This window comes from Onychostruthus taczanowskii, unplaced genomic scaffold (assembly GCF_017590055.1).
Source record: "Onychostruthus taczanowskii isolate IOZ18803 unplaced genomic scaffold, ASM1759005v1 scaffold179, whole genome shotgun sequence".
Classification (NCBI taxonomy): Eukaryota; Metazoa; Chordata; class Aves; order Passeriformes; family Passeridae; genus Onychostruthus; species Onychostruthus taczanowskii.
The window spans coordinates 462,514-478,971 of record NW_024499006.1 but is presented as its reverse complement, the minus strand read 5'-3'; the positions used below and the strand labels follow the sequence as shown (position 1 = coordinate 478,971).

Below are 16,458 nucleotides of genomic sequence, written 5' to 3'. Positions count from 1 at the left end.
GTGCAAACAAGACTTAATCCAAAGAGACTGCTTCAGAGCAAATATTGTGCCAGAGAGAAGAAAGACCTTGAAAGTGGTAAGTTCTAAGCTATTGACACAATTCTACCTGTTTCAGTGTGCTTTGAAAAACAAAGAAAAACCTAGATTCCAATTTTAACAGTAAAGCACCTGAGATGAAGTTTCATGCAAAGTCTTTCCACCTGTAATATATGCAGCCTGACTTATTTTCAAAAAAAGTATTAATCTGGGTCATATCTAGTTACCAAACTGTCCTACTTTATAATTATTATAAAACAGACACAGACTATGGCAAGAACCCTGTTGTATGAAGCTCTAAAAAGCATCCTTCCTCATTAAGCATACCATTTATTGGTATTGGTTTATTATTACTTTAATCTTCACAGTGCAAAATTACTTGCAGGTCAGAAGACAAACACAGGATTATCCTACAGTCAAATCCTACATCACCTACAGAATAAAGATATTCACAAAGAGCCAAGCACGGTGTTGTCAATAGCTATATTATCCATTTATACAAGTCAGCTTTTTATCACACCCACTGGAAATCCCATCACATCAATCTTAAGGGCAAAGCACTTAAGATAGTAACATATACAAAAGTTTATGCTTAAACAGTTCTTCGTGTGGTTCAACAAGTTGGAAGGGAAGCAAAAGCTTAACTAGTTCAGCAATGTACTGCAGTGTCTTCATTCAGAAGGGCAAGAACATTGTCTAACCACCATGCTATGGATCAGTCCTCACCTCTACTGCAGATAAACTCCTAGGAAGTTGCCCTTTTCCAACATATTTGAGCAGATAAAGACACAAACAAATTTATCTCTGACTACTCAGACAAAGTAAGCAGTTCACAAAGCTCCTACAGCTGTTTTATTGCCTGCTTGCAGATAAACACACCCATGATTCTTTGTTCCATTTAACGGCAGGCTTCCAGTTGGAGCTAGGGTTTTCTAAAATTTTTTTTTTTTTTTTTTTTTTTTTTTTTTTTTTTTGCCAGGCTAGCAAGCAATTCGATTAACTAAGAACTGCTGGGGTAGGAATTATAATTCATGTTAGCATCATTGGACAAGACACTGTCTTGACCAACAATCTAGAAATCTGATCAAAGGAAAGAAGAGTAGGTAGCTAAATAACTTTTAAAATTATTTTTACGTTATTAAGATCATCAAGGAACTTCCATCTGGAGTTGTAAAGCTGTTGCTTGTCTTCAGTGATTGGCTTCTACCTGTATCAATACTTCTGGGCAGTTTTTCTACATTACAGCCTGCAAAACCCCTCTGCACAAAAAATACAATGTTACCTTTAGTCCCCCATGGATTTAACACAACATGCAGCTCCACCCACTAGAGGAGTGAGCTGGATAGTCTAACACAACTTAGACACAGTATCATGTTAACTTCTGCATAAAGTCTTCAAACACAGAATGGTTACCTCCAGATCCAGAAGAGTAAGAGGGATAATCAGGTGCCAGCTCAAAAAGTAGTTTTGATCTCCAGGGTCAATATATTCAGGGAGAAATCTTGCAAATACAAGTCAGGAAAGAAAAAAAAAAACCAAAACAAAAAACAAACAAACAAAAAAAAACCCCAAAAACAAACAAAACAAAAAGCAGGAATCCTTGATCTCTATTAGTGTTTATTTTGTCCTCCTATTTACTATTTCCGCCAAATAAACGGAGATAAAAATATGCTCATCCTTATGGGTTTTATCCCTCACTCATCTTAACTGAGATGACTCTTCTTAAGCTGTTCTATTCCTCAGCTGGCTTTTTCTTACGGAATAATTTGCTTCAAACCAAGCAAAGCATGTTTCCTTACATAACCATTCAATTTGTCCTCTACATCCCTCTCCAGTACAATAACCCCAAGGTTCATACACTAAGGGAAAGCAAAAAAGTGGCCAACAGAACAGCTGTGTACCATCCAAAATGGGCAACAGACACCCAATTTAGATCGCTTCCTTTCCTTCACAGGAAACACTGTGGGTCACAGGGTACAGAATTCCCCATATTTAGCCAGCACCAAAATTGAAGAAATTCATAGAAACAAGCATATCCAAGACACCTACATCTCTGTCAAAATGCACCTAAAACTGGCCAAGAGGTCAAAAACTAACAAAGAACAGAGCATATGATCAGTCTCATTGTCTTAGACAAGGTGACCAAAAGAAATCAAGAAGCTATTAAATTCATTTTAATTCCTTGGAGTCTCATAAATGCAACGTAAATGAGAACAGACCAGGAAAAGAAAAGCATTACACCAAAGTCACATCATTACAGGAACAACTTCAGCTGGCATCTTCTTCACTACTATACATAAAGCTGAATGCAGGCCTTGTGAATATGCAGTTGTCCTTAACAGGCGGACTTTGATTTGCTGCAGACATTTGTTTGAAGGGGTCTAGTCAAACATAGCTTTGTATTTACAGATAGTTGGTACAGTTAGCATAGTTCTAGTAAATAAGTAGAGATAGTGGTGCCTTTCATCAATTGCAAAACCATTTTTTATTGTCAATTTTATAGCCTACACAAAACTAATACATCAAAACGAAATCCTTGTTCATTTCCTTTCCTTTAAGAGAAGATTACATAAAGATTTGAAAGTCTGTCATATTAACCTCATTACCCACTCACTTTTAAGATGAGTAATTTTCTTCCCTGAAGACCGCTTTATATAATAAGCATCAATTACAACTGCTACCTGATACATTACCGCACCCGCCTTTACTCTGTTTAACAGAGCTAGAACTTGATACTTTTGAAGGAACAGGAATAATTTAACTGCAGTATGTGAGCTGCCTGCACAATATTAAGAACGAGTTAATATGCTTTGACCAAAATACTTCCAGAGAGGCAAAAATTATCAATTACTTACTGAACGATTAAAGAAAATTTTACAGTGAAAATTCATATTGCCCTAAACAACTTTTTTTTTACTTGAAGAAATTAATGCCTGCACTGCTCTGCACTTTACACTTAGTATATATCATCTCTAGAATCACAATCCACAACTTACTTCACGCTGAAGTGAAAATCTATGGTAATTATTTGACAGTATTTTCTAAAGTGAGTTAAAAAATTCTCCAAAGTTTTTTAATTTCCCAAAGTGCATCAAAACTCTGTTGCCTCATGCGACGTACAAATTACAAATTCAATTTTCTAAGAAAAAGCACAGGAACAAGAATTTTGAAAAGTGGCAACATATTTCACATCCAAGGACCATGAAGCAATATAATCTTTTCTGTTGTGAAAATATCACAAATTCAGCCAGTTACTTCATTGTTTATTGAGTCCCATAGTTTCAGTTTGGTTAACAAGAGCAAAAGTATACTTGAGAATGCATTGTTTCAAAATAGCACTAGCATACAAACTGCCAACTATCTGGAAGACACCTCACAAATGATTCAGATATTTCTGTAACAAAAGCATTCCTGGAAAAGGAGGAAAGCAACTCCAGGCAAGCAGAAACTAACCCTCCCATCATCTGGTTCCAATTACAACATTCAAACCAGATCAGAAGAAACACCCCATGACCCAGAGACTGATAGGCTATGCGAGGACAGAGATGGAACATGATACCAGCTGCTATAAGAACTAGAGAATAAGGAAGTTTTAAAAGTTAGATCATCGTTATTGTTGTGTCATCAGGTTTGAATGGCGTTTTATTACAGTTTAAATGCATAATATCCATTAAACTCTGCACAAAGTAACATCAGTATTTTATTCAGATAAAACGAGTATTTCAAATGTTAAATAATCACTACAAACTTTAAGTAGTAGACTAGAGAGAGAGAAGAATTACTCCAAATGTTCAAACCTTAGTAATGAGTAATCTCATTAGATAATGAAACAGGCCTCCTGAAACTCAGCCTCATAACAAGTTATAAACTTTCACAGCAAGTATTTCCCTATGTCCTGAAAATAATCATTTGACATAAACATGTTGAACTAGGAATTAGGATTTGAAGCTTCCCATGAGTTTAACAAGCAATTAAATCACATTCAAGGTTTCGTAAGAATCCTTCTTTCCAAAGCTTTCTAGGGCACACCTCAGAAGGTGCTTATGCCTCCCACACCCACAGAACAAATTTACTATGGTGACTGACTACACATATACTAATGAAAGTAAAGGGTAGAAGACCGACTTCAGTTCTATCTCTCAGCAGAAGCAAATTTCCTCAGGCAAAAGGCCCAAATTTCCCAGCTCCTTGAGACAAGTACTTCAAATCATAACCATATCCAGGTACTTAAACGGGAAAAGCCAACCAGTGAACTCTTCACCCAGTAACAGAGGCCCATCCATCCCATAAATTACATTGTGTTGTTATAAAGTATACTAGTTCCCACATGCCCACAGCTTTATACTCTGAAGACATCAAAAGAAGAATTGTAATTTCTCCAACAAGAAGTCACTAAAGCACGAAAAACAAGTTTACAGACTTCCAGCAGTCTCCCAGAGGCTCCACAGGGCCTTAGTGCCAACTTCTGGGCATGGCCACTATAAACTAGACAGCACTTTCTGAAGTGAGAACAGATATGAATTTCATATGCTTTAAATCATCATTTCAGCATTTTCTTACTAAAAGGCCTCTTTGGCTTCCTGCAAGATGACTTCTGGGGAAGTACTTCCATAAGGAAATTTCTTGAAACCCACATGGAGCAGCACATGAAAACCCTGACAAACTGAACAGAAACAGTCTAGAACAAAATGAAGGTCTTAAGATCTCAAACCCTGCCTGCAGTGTACTGAAAAGAAAACAAAGCAGCTACATCACTGTCCACATAAACAGCTGACAAAACACAGCCCTTGAGCCCAAGTGTGTCTACCTGCAATGCTGATATAAACTGAAGCTGCAACATTCTGTCTGATATTCCCATATCCTTTCTCACAATAGCACTGGTGCAACTATTAGGGGGCAAAGCACTTAAGAAATTGCTCTAGACAAAAACTAACCTATACTGTTTTTTGAACAGATATGTTACCTAAACAAGTCTTCTGGTACCAAAGACAGCCCAGGTAGATAGCTGAGCAAAAGGGAGAGCAAAACTACAGCATTTCCAGCCTATAAATACTGTGGCAAAACAATGCAAGTGTTCTAGGGTTCCTCAACCATAACCCAGCACCTGTGGAAGATTTCTCACTTTTTTCCAAGTTATGTGATGGCTATTACAAAACACTGGGAAGAATTCTAGATACTTGCAATGGTTTATCTGCGTCACCACTGAGTCAGGAATAGATGACACAGACTCAGATCAGAAAGCTAAGAGGATAGAAGCTCCACATTTATTCAGACCTCTTCTTTTATACACTGGTCCACTACAGGTGGACCTGATTGGTCATTTAATCAACACATTTCATATGATTGGCTAATTAAGAAGACTCTCTCTTTATGAGAAAAACAACTTGTTAAAAACACCACCCGCAAATTTTTATCATTTGGTTAACATTCTTTCTCTCCAGGTCCCTAAAGCTTCCCAGACCAATTCACGGGAAAGCTTATCCAGCTTTCTCTCTCTCTGACCAGACTGTCATATCCACATATCTGGACTGATCCAAAGATGAGTGGGAAGAGCAGCAAACTCAAGCCCACCATCAACGTTAACACATGGTTAAAGCTTGCTTTCATAGTTCAACAGACTAAAGTTACACTGTGGAATAATTTTGATAATACGCATTTACATAAGACTCTAGAATACTGTTCATGCTTCTACAAATTCAGTACGCGGCTGGTGCCCTCTCTCAGTCTGTGGTAATATTGAGGGCACTTAGCTTTCTGAGGCTGACAGTACTGAAGTGCTTTAACACTAAGGGTAAGGGTCATGTCTTCTTTCATATTCAATTTGTAAACATGAAAATCTGTAATCTAGCACATTAACAGAAGGCATTCATTTTGTACTGATTTAAGATTATACACCACGAGGAGAGAACAGTGACAGCAGACATGATAGAATAATGAACAATTACAACTACATGCCACTAGCCTGTCAAAGCTATCCACAGACTTGTATGGATTCAGAGGGAAGGCAGACAAACAGGTACTATGGCACTACAGCTGATTTTTTACAATGAAAGGCTGAGACAGATGAGGGGGACATCTGTGGAAGAGCCTCCCACATCAGTTATCCATAATCAAAAGTCAAGTTACATTCATGGGAGATGCATCTGATATAGAACAAAGACACTCTTCCCAACCCCCATGCCCCCCAAAATGCAAGAGTCAACATATAGCCTACAAGGATGAATTTTAGTAATGCAGAATCAACAGCTCAGGTTCTTAACTAGTGCTATTCCAACAAGAACTCAGTGAAACATTTCAAGAACACATTTAAGTTAGTGTCACCTAAGATATACAAGATACAGCCATTTTTATCCTGTGTTTCAAGTATAAGAAAGCACATCTAGAAACTAACTTGTGATTAATGATAAGGTAGGCTTAACTGACACTTGCACAGAGCTGCTGCTTCCAGCTGTTCTAGAAAGCAACAAGAACAGAGTTCTCTTGAAGGCACTATGCCAGAGCTTGCAGCATGAGCTTCAGCAGTGCACTTTTAAAAGCAGCTCAAGAACACTGCATTCAAAACTTGCCCACAGCATCTTCAGGAACAAATATTCAGGGTTTTTTGGTCAATTATACTACAAAAGGAATCTCAATCTCAATCACATTAGTATGTCGTTCTTGCCCCTGTACATTTACACTTCAATATACACTACAGAAATTTTCGGAAGATTTAAATGTAAGCATGTTGACTTGACTTGATGAAGTAAACTCTTTAAGAAACGTCCGAAGGTGGCTTCCCAAGACATACTTGAAAAAATATGTTTTCCTCTAATCTTTTTAACTGTTAAAAACCCTAGTCTTCCTTTAGAAGTTCAGAATGTCAGAAGTGCATTTTCTAGAAACAGCAAATATTTGCATGGTCGTTTTTACAGCCAGAAAGAATGACAATCAAGATCCATACTGACTAAACCTAAAACTGCACCCAGACAGTTTCACTGCTCTACAGGCAGGAAAGTTAACTTTTGATGGAGAAATCTAGAAACAAATGGTATCTGCAAAGCAAAACAGTCATTAGGCTCATGGCAGGCTGCACCCAACAATCTTACGGAATCTATAGAAGGGATGCAGACAGCAGCCTTGTTGTCTTGCAGGCTTTTTTTATCACACAAAGACAAGTTCTGATGCTGATAGCTCAGGGAATTTATCCTGCTCAAACAACTACTTTTCCGTGTTAGCCAGTCATAACAGTACTATGGTGAAAACTCACATGAACACCATAAAATTCTTTCAAGTATTAGTACAGACAGAATGAACACAGGAGCCTTGTTTGAGTAACACTCCTATGAAATTCTTCACAAAGAAAAAGTCTAAGCTTTCAAATAAAGCATTTTCAAGGCAGGCACTGCCTTCTTCCATGGTGCCTGCCTTCATTCACCAGGTGCCTAGGTGAATGAAGTTTCAGCAAAAACTGAGTAGAAATACCACAATATGTTATCCTTCACATCTCATAGTGATGTGATAATCCTAATAATGAAGGATGCAGGAAACGAGTGCTTGAGCAGGTGCAAGCACGTTTACATCAAAGGCACAGCACAAATGGTGCAAGAGCACAAGACTGAATGCAGGGCATTAAGGAGAGACTCCAAGAAGCAGGTACTACCAAGTTCTCCGTCTCCTCTTCACAAATACAGGCAAGCATTCTCTCTCTCCACAAGCAGACTCAATCAATACACCAGCCAAATGGAACCTAATGAAATACGAGCATGTTGGATTTTGCACTTCAAAATTTTCCTTTTATTCCTCTAAGGAACCATGCAGGTGCAGCAAATTTCCTTAGTGAAATCTGACTCAGCAAAATAAGTTATTTCATTCATTTTATGATTTTGCCATCTGTTTTACAACCTAATTAGAAATGAACAAGTTTTGGGGTTTTTTTGTAGTATTATTGCAAGGGCATTACTTTTGCAGCCATATTTTGTTCTGGTAATGTCTCCTGTTTATATCCTATACAGTGCAAATTTCTCCTCCTAAAATCATGATTTTTCTGTTTTATTCAGAGTAAAATGATTTCATATGCACAACTCACTGAATGAGACCGGTGTCCAAATACATAAAAACCTTTTGAATAGGTGATTCAAGAACACAAGTGGTTATAGACTTGATATTGCAGAGTAATACAGCATGCACAAAGCTGAAACACTGTTAAGTGGATCTCTCCCCATTTTTAGGTGTCATTTATCCTAAAATTGTTAGATATATGATTTGACAAATTGATAGAGTTAATCTAATAGACCCAAAAGACCCCACTGGGCAACAAATTGTCTTTTAGTTCAATATACGCTTGCCAATCATGATACATGATAGACTTTCACGGCTATTTCACATATTATGGGCATTACATCTGCAATGCCTACAAACAGAGGGCATTCAGTTCATTAAACCAATAAGAAGTTATTAATATTCACATCAATTTAACAATTTTCACATGAAGTGCCAGTGCAAGATGTTTTTTATAATTTCTGCTTAAAATACTCATCACACTTTTCTTGCAGTACCACAGAATTGATTTTCAAACTGAATGTTCAGAAACTTTAAAATTACTTTTTGCTCCTGTTTCAATTCTTACAGCTCTTACAATGCACAAAGTAACTCAGAACTGTTAAATGACTTCACAGGAATATAAGTGTGTAAGGTCCAAGTTTTAACAGAACAGGCTATCTAAAAAAAGTTCTTTACAAAGCAATGTATGTTAAAATCATAGATCAATTTCAGAACACAGGAGCAAGCATAACATTCATTTCTATCTGTGGAACCAAGTGAAGCAGCTATCAAAAACTTCTGATAAACAACTTAAAAATTAGTTTTTTAATCATACTCCAGAGGCAGACTCTTGGAAAAGGCACCATTAAGGTGGACGGGTCTCAAGTCTGTCTCTCTTCCTATGACCTAACATGGAATGCAAAAGCTAAAGGCATTCCAGCAGCGGTCAAACTCAGTTTATTTTAAAGGCCAGTCTCTCCACAGAAAAACTACTAGAGAAGTCTGTCTACAATGAAATCCAGTATCTTTATCAACATTTAACTAATTTAATACTACACACATTGCAACATTAAATAGTACCACGTGTGAGCTGCTTTCCTTTCTGTAAATACAACCTTTTAAATTCTTGTGAGAAATATGTGATCTAATACTTTTTCAATGTTGCATGGTTTTCTCTGGCCTAAGAAACCTTCACTACCTCTGACTTATGAAAAGATTTTCTTTTCAGTTGGTCACTTGCAAGCTTTCAATTAAGAGGCAATACTTGTATTAGCATCAGCTCACCACAGAGTCAAGCTAATTTTACTGTTTTCTCCTTGAGGGGTCTATTTCTTTTACGTTAATGCACATGCAGTCAGAGTCCTACATAAAGTCTGGAAAACTTAGCATTATTAAAACCCATTCCTGTTGTTCATAGATGATAGTAGTCTTAGTTTGTAGTAAAACTGGAATTACGTTCCTGAAAATATCTCCTTCAAATCCCTGACCCCTGAACTATGCCATTCTGACTGGGTTAGGTTTCAGTATTTTATCATATTGTATTTCATTGTTCATACTATCTTAAAAGAAATCCTAGTAATTGGCTACAAGATTGTTTGTGTTAAAGATTTCCCTCAGAGAAACATATTTTCCCCCATATTTGTAAAAATCCTCTTCTCTCCCAGAATTGTAGTAAAACTTATTAGAAAGATTACAATATAAACTTCACTCCTCAAACAACAGACTCTTTTCCTCAAATTTTCCAAACTACTCTTAAGATCATTAGATCTTAAGGCTGCTTTTACAATGCTCTTCAAAATACTCCAATCTGAAGAAAATCACAAACTCTGCTTGTTATAAACATGGTCTCAGTTCTAACTCATACATCCTGCAGAGAATATTTTTGTTAGTTTACTTCATTCCTCTATCAACTTTGACTGCAAAAGTTATAAAATTCAAACTTTGCAAGACAGCAAATACAACAGATACAGATTAACTTTCACTTAACTTTTAGAAAAAGATGCTCTTCTACTGAAGTTCAACATGTACTAAACAAAGTTACCTAAAAATAAACAACTTTCTCAATAGGATCCAATGAAAAACATTAAAGAGGCAGGACAGTGAAGAAGTTTCTCAAAAATCTGGACCTAAGGTTTCAGAATTATTCCAAACTGAAACATTTCATATCTCACTCTGGTTCTGGGGCAAAGAAGAGCTGAGAAATTCCAGCATTTTTGTGAGCGGCTGCACTATACAATCTTTAAATGTAATTGTAACTCTAAGCCTATCAGTAAACTAGTAACATGGCCAAAATTAGTGATCCACAGGGCCACAGGAAGACAGTTGCATACGGTGTACACACATAGGCCTTCCTAAAATATTTTGTGGATCAGCTACTGGCCTCTCCAACATCATCAATCTAGAAATATGACCTCCCATGCCCTCAACACAAGAAAAACCAGGTGGCAATGCCTGCAATGGGATTTCTTAACAAAACACAGAGGCATTTAAGATGTGGACTAATATAGCTTAAAAGTGAGTATTTTCCCCTAGAAGCAGAAGCACAAGGGTAAAAAGTTGAAATCATGCCTAAAGATCCAAGTTATTATCATTATTTTTTATAGAAGTCCTTCATGTTACAGTATACACTAAAACAAAACAAGTACTGATGCAAACCAAATTAATAATTCAGATGAGAAGCCTTCTTGTTCTTCATCAGTGCCTTAACTTTTCATTATTTTTCTTATCACACTCTTCTTTAAATAGGGAAAAAAAATCAAGTACTCCCATTCATTTCACACACCTCAAATTAGTGAGTCTCTTCCTATAGGGTACTCCGAGATGCTCCAGAATACCTGGAATTAATTATGAATGTTACCTGTAGCTATATTTTCTTCCTTACAATACTAACCATTTGATAACATTTTAGATGGTAAACTTGCTGAACTGAAAGCAGTTTCTGATATTTAGTCTAATGCATCTGCTCCTTAAATTCTGAGTGACAACACTGGACTGTATAGAGAAGGAGTCCAGAGTACAGTGATTTCTTTCTAGGTTAAGTTTCCCTGATTTATTATATACTTTACTTCTGCTGAATATGAAGCCTGGAACCTCAAAGCCACCAGGTCTAATCAGCAGCAGACAAAAAATATTCAACTGGACCAATAAAGAAAGATGACTTAATAAATCACACTCATACAGGCCTGCGCTGTATCATTGATTTCAATATGTAAACTACATAAATGTAAAATAAATTTCACATTCATTTTCAAATCAGTAACAACTTCAAAAATGTAAACTTATTAAAAATCAGAGAATTCAAGTTGTGATAAAGTGCACTAAGCTACCAGTCATGACTCCACTGGACCAGTCACTGAAGCATTGTAATGAACTCTTAATTTGGACAATATAAATTTTGATCTTACAAAAATCAGTTCTTATGAGTGTGCAGTGTTATTTCTTAAAATATGAGTGTTCTGAGGATTGGAATGAAGCTTATGTGCATGTCACACTACATAGGTAAAATTAATTCAGGTGTTTAAGTGTGCAACAACTTCATGATTTAGGGGTGTCATCCCAAAATAGCTCTTTCACACAACTGTCACTTGGATTCAGTGATTGGATTCACTGATTTTGCTTACTTTGATCTCCAAAGGTAACAGTGACAGATGGTTAATGATGAGCTGCTACCAGCCTTGCTTTGAGTAGGGCCTTTGGGTCCATCTACTCAAACATCTCACATTGCACAACCTCACCCATCAAGTGTGGGTTTTGTGACTGACATAGCATGCCCACAGATGTCTGTCACATTAACAGTTTTCCTATGTGTATAATTTCTTCTATTTTGAGGACTGAAATAAATCCCACAGGACAAAGTGTTGCTGGTATTAAGTACTTCTGTGTTAAAAGCCTTGTCAGGAAACTCAGCTATACCAACAGGACTACACTGCTACATCTTGAAATGACAGACCTCCTTTACACTATCTGACAGGCTTGAATGGGAGTACTAGCAAAGAGAAGGACTCTACCACACATAGCTGGCTTTTTACTTTCTTCACAGATGTTTCATTTTTGCAAGACTTCCATGTTTACTGCAATTTATTTTATGCACATTTCTGCCTGCCTGTATGTGGGTGCTATACATAGAGCATTCTCAGACTCTCAGAAACAAGGATCGGAGTTAAAGATCAAGTTTTACAGTAGTATAGAAGGCTATTAAATTAGTATTTCAGACCATAAAATGAAACAGATACCAAGGCCTGAATGCATGGCTGATCCCTACTGCCTACCTACTAAGCACAGTACAGAGCACCTTCATAAATAGCATTTTCCATAATTTGCAGAAATACTTGTTTGCTGGTACAGTATATTTACATGCCAATTTTTAATGAAACCTTGTGGGCCACTGCACCAGACATTTCCACACTCTTGCATCAAATGATGTAAATATACTATTACAGAGAAAAATATAATGCATTATACATACATACAAAGCATGAACTTTACTGGTAGGAATTTAATGTACATTATAATTACTTAAACTAAGGAGCCAACATCACAAAATAAGCATCATCAATTCCACTAAAGTAACAATTGTAGAGTTACCATACAACCAACTCTACATCTCTTGTTTGTTCTACCTTCTTTACATTCTTGGCTCCTCTCCATTACAAACTGATTGCAGCATAACTTACTTTGAATTCTCTGTAAGTGCAGCATAACTTACTTTGAATTCTCTGATCATGTCCTCTAACATTTTCAACACACCTTTTTCCATTATTACCCCTCTGTGCAAAGCCTGGACACTTCAGTATTGCCAATCTATTGTCCCAAAGGTGCTGGGAATTTTGACAGAGACAGACCAAATCCCAAACAAAATATGACTAGTAAATACTAAGCCCCCCCTCTGGGCAAAGGCAATGAATTCTCTCACTGGTTCATTCTAAAGCAGCATTACTTAATCTATACTACATGTCTTTCCAGCTTGTTCCTACCTTTCAATCTCATACTGTTTTTTCTATGAGAACTTCAGAATTTTTTTTTTCTGCTGCAAAGAGTCCCTAAGGCTCCAGCCTATAAGCCTAACCTGATGGTTATGGTTTGCACAACTACCAAAGAGATTCAACAAGCAGCTGTAAACACTGACAAATCCTTGGGCTTTAGGGGCTGACTGTGATCACAAGAGTTAAGAAAACAGGACGAGTAGCAAAACAGGATTCAATAATCCCCTGGTCTGCAAGGTGCACTTGCTATAAAGCGACTCTAAGTTATTTATATCCACAATGACTATAACCAATTTCAGATTCTGCAGACAGTAAGCCTTAAAAATAACTTTTTATAAATATCCTGAGAGCTGATTTTAAGTACTGCAACAGACTAATAAAATGTAACAGTTTCCTCCCTACTTAGCAAGTTATAAAATGCTAAATATTTTGCAGAACATTTAGTGGACATACATTATACCAACGGTTCTATTTACTTGGTTCCTCACATAAATTCCTCCTAAGGTAGAAAGGAGGCTTAACACAGTTGTCCTGTAATTGTGTATTTGAGGCAGGCAGACTACAATACACTCACAAGAACATTGTCACTAGCCTACCAAACTACCTTGTTCACATAAAACAGATTTCAATTTAGATGCAAAGTAATTTCCATAGCTTGGAGCCATTAGAAGTTTAATGGAAGCTGGCTATAAGCGTTTTCAAGGGGGTGGGGAGTTCCCTGTCTGGAAGACATTATCAGCCACTGATTCTCACGACCACTATATTCTACAGTACCTGCTAGGATGGCAAAGCAACCAAATCTAATCACGAAGTTAAAAGATTTTTCTCATATATTTATTTCTTCTTCAGTTGTAAAACTGCAGCAAAAATAATACTGTTGTCAGCTGGCTGAAATGCAGTGCCTAAATAACTTTTCACATAAGACACTGTATCTACAGTTCCCTTTGATATTGCAGACTGCCATATATCAGTTTCTAAGATAGCAGCACCTTTTGCCTCAGCAATTATCTTCATCCAAGTCAGATACGCTTGAAATTTAACAGGAGCAAAACCACTTCCTAGATGGAACACCTTTGTTTCACGATAATCCCTCAGAAAAAGTAGATACAGGGATGTCAGTGCATGACTTAGTAACTGAGGTTAAGAACACAACTGTTCTTATGGGAACTAGAAGTCAGTCTGAATACAGAAGACACATGGACCACTGCAAGGTCTCCAACTACACTTATTTAACAGTCTTGTGCTCCTCCTTGGTCACCTTTATCCAGCACTGCCATATCCTCACAGCCACATCTCTCACTGCCCCACTTTCCCACACCCATCTCTTCCCTTCAATAGCCTGCTACTTCTATGGGTTATTTATCTAAAGAGTACGTGACCACAGGTGACAGAGATTACAAAGAATGCACAGCTAGGACACATTCCAGTTTTCACTTTCATGGCTAAAGATTCCTTAAGGTCCAAAAAAATTCCAACAACATTATTACAACAATGCCAAAGAACACACAACTCAAAATACTTCACCTTAGGATGTCTGTAATCTTTCCCTTACTCAAATTCAAAAGAGCACTAAAAAGCAAAGAGTTAGATCAAGGAATTTGCAATAGCAGAGCAGTACACTCACTATCCAGCAACACTGCTTATTTAACCTCATAGTTGACCTCTCATGCAGTGGACTGAAGGCTTTTTTTTATATTTTTGTGCAACACTGTCATATTCTCCTATTTCTACAGAAAAGAATAAAGGGTAAACATGACTTACACTATCAATTTTTCAAATTCCCACCATTTGGAGGTTTCCACAAAAAATGTCTGACAAACTGTCGTGCAAGCACAGACTGCAGGATTTAAATCTACATCAGAGATTGACATGTCAAACAGTTGTTCTTCACTCTATTAAGAATGCTCACAGTTTCCCAGAACTTAAATGTTGAGGTACATGCTATTAGATTAATAAGTCAGCCAAAAAGAAGTGGATTTTTAATTAAAAATCCAGTTATAATCACTACTAATTACCCTAAAAACTAACAGAAGAGCAGGATCTTCTCCCAGTGCAGCCCCTCTCTTTTCCGTTTAACTTTCACTGGAAAAGACAAAGAACAACTGATAGGTTATGGAGAGATCTGAATATAAAACTGTATGTGAACTGAAATGCCAGCAGAGGCACATATTGCTTACACTTGTGGAAGTGTAATGTTTTGCAGTGCAGAATGCAAGTCTCTTTCCAATAAGAGCCGGAAATGCAAGCATGAAACAAAACATCAGGGTCATTTTGAGTCTGGAATAAAAACATTTTGGCAATCTTTCTGCCAGGACCGTTTGGGGATGCTACAAAACAAACACACAGATCGCTCTTCAGGTGGCTCTTGGGATACCTATGGCCCACTTAACATTTTCATTTTAAAGACTCAATTAAGGAGAAGGAGCTGAAGCTATTAACTTCCATTTAAAAGAAACCCATAAGCAAACACCAAATCGCATACCTAACCAAATGGGCGAGCATGAAACGGCTCTTTCATTTGGGGAACTTAATAGCATACTTCGTACTTCTCCCCGTGTTACAAGCAAACACAAGATCTAGTTACCAGTAACTACAGAAATGCCCAGCACATGAAAGCGGGCAGCTATTAAATGTTACAGAAGCCCAGTTCTTACTCACCCTAGAAACCGCAGCGCCCACAAACACGCACAGTGTCTCCGGCACCCGGCCGGGGCAGGAATCATCATCGCCGCCGCCGCCCGGTCCCGCCGGGCGAGCGCCCCGACCCCCTTCCCCGCCAGCCCCAGGGCGCGGCCCCTTTGTTCGGGGTGCCGCCGCGGCCGCGCCCCGCCCTCCGCAGGTACGGGCGGCGCCCGCCACAGCCCCGGGAAGCCGCACCCGCCCCCCGCCGCAACAGGCGGCCGGACCCCGCCGCGGCCCCACCACCTCCTCCCCGCTGTTCCAGCGCCCGGGCGGGCTGCGGCCGGAGGTCGCCAAGGTCGACGCCCGTAACCTTCAGGGAGCGGCCACCAGGCCCCTGCAGGAGGTTCGGGGCGCCGCCCGCCCGTCCCCACACCCCGGGGTGGGGCCGGCAAGCGCACACCGCCGGCCAGAGACAGTGAAGCGGCAGCCGCACCCCGACTCTAATTCCCGGGCGGCGCAGAGCGGCGGGCGCGGAGCCGCCGGAAGCCCCCGCCCGCACGGCAGCTCCCCCCCACACCAGAGAGCTCCCCCGACGCGGGCGGAGCAGGGTCCTTGCGTTCCCCCCGGCCCCAGTACCGGCGGCCGCGGTGGCGGCGGCTGCACCCTGGTCTGGTTTGGCCTGGCCTGGCCCTGCCGCGCGCCCCCATCTCACCTGCGGCGGTGGTGCCGGCGGCGCGCGCACCGCTGCCCGCCCGAGGAGCGCGCGAGGTGAGGCCCTGGCGCCGCCCCCATTTACTTG

General features: G+C 39.1%; 1 protein-coding gene across 2 annotated transcripts in view; it reads right to left on the bottom strand.

Moving 5' to 3' along the window:
• The window catches only part of RALA (RAS like proto-oncogene A), a 30,593-nt gene extending 14,144 nt beyond the window's left edge, over positions 1 to 16,449 (bottom strand). Inside the window, exon 1 of one of the 2 annotated variants that reach the window (XM_041400348.1) lies at positions 16,372 to 16,449. The gene's annotated coding sequence lies outside the window, so the exon portion shown is untranslated. Of the gene's footprint in view, positions 1 to 15,695; positions 15,822 to 16,371 lie in introns of those variants that run through there. The other variant, XM_041400347.1, reaches the window with a different exon arrangement.
• Between the last annotated feature and the right edge of the window lie 9 nt (positions 16,450 to 16,458).